At 36.6% G+C, this 1,153-nt stretch overlaps 1 protein-coding gene across 1 annotated transcript in view; it reads left to right on the forward strand.

Moving 5' to 3' along the window:
* Positions 1-256: 256 nt before the first annotated feature.
* Positions 257-1,153, forward strand: part of LOC107738943 (thyroid hormone receptor-associated protein 3-like) — an 11,453-nt gene continuing 10,556 nt past the window's right edge. The window contains exon 1 of the mRNA XM_016550869.1: positions 257-525. The gene's annotated coding sequence lies outside the window, so the exon portion shown is untranslated. The remainder of the gene's footprint in view (positions 526-1,153) is intronic.

The raw sequence follows: 1,153 nt of genomic DNA on the forward strand, positions 1-1,153 counted from the left end.
TATTATATTAACATTCAGCTCATTGTTGAAAATTAATGAAAGCGGGAGAGAGAAAATAGTGTTTATATTCACATGTAAGTAATTATAAAAGGGACCGAGGAATGGGTTTAGTGTATATATCAGGCCTTTTTCAAGTTTGAAGTAAACATTCATAATTTTGGTTCATTTCCATTCAAGAGAAAAAGAAAACATTTACTGAAAAAAAATATATAAAATAGCAGAAAGGGGCGTGTATAACGTTCTGCGTGCGCGCGCATGTGTTGATCAGGAAGCTCTGGGTCTGAACTAACGTTACTTCGGAAGCATCTTGCGTTTCCTGAGGCAAATGGCCACTTCTCGGTTTCATTACTCAGAAATCTTACATAACTGAACTCATACAGATTATATGGGCGTATAAATAGATCAGTATAATTAAAATCAGACGTTTATCGATCAGCGTTTTGCGTTTAATACACGCTATTCCTCCGTCGCGTGCGCGCAGCGCCTCAGTGAGCTCGTGCTAATCACATCTGACTAGCTCCTCAGGTGAGTCTATTTTTTTTTTTACACATTTTAACACTATAACGTTGTTTTCCGTTGGTATTTCTCCTAGAAATGTTCTTTCATGTTATTTTGTTGTCATTGTGTCCCCTTTTGTGCGTTTCAAGCCGTTTCAAATGAGCTAATGAGGCTAGTGTTAGCATAGTGGCTAACAGCAGTAATTTATTAGGATTTTTGATAACATTGTGTATTTTGGTAGCATAGTAATTCATTTGTCGTTTTACTTGTAAATAGCGATATAATTGTTCAGCCAGATTTGTATGTGTTATTCTGAACCCATTGAGGTTGATAAATATTATTTATAATAGCATTAGTTGTAACTTTAAAGGGGTCATATGATGTTGCTAAAAAGAACATTATTTTGTGTATTTGGTGTAATGAAATGTGTTTATGCGGTGTAAGATTCAAAAAACACATTATTTTCCACATACTGTACATTATTGTTTCTCCTCTATGCCCCGCCTTTCTGAAACGCGTCAATTTTTACAAAGCTCATTGTTCTGAAAAGCAAGGTGTGCTGTGATTGGACAGCTATCCAGTGCGTTGTGATTGGCCGAATACCTCAAGCGTGAGACGGAAATGTTACACCCCTCACCATACTGTGATGCCGTCT

This window comes from Sinocyclocheilus rhinocerous, unplaced genomic scaffold, assembly GCF_001515625.1.
Source record: "Sinocyclocheilus rhinocerous isolate Xijiao unplaced genomic scaffold, SAMN03320098_v1.1 scaffold2812, whole genome shotgun sequence".
Classification (NCBI taxonomy): domain Eukaryota; kingdom Metazoa; phylum Chordata; class Actinopteri; order Cypriniformes; family Cyprinidae; genus Sinocyclocheilus; species Sinocyclocheilus rhinocerous.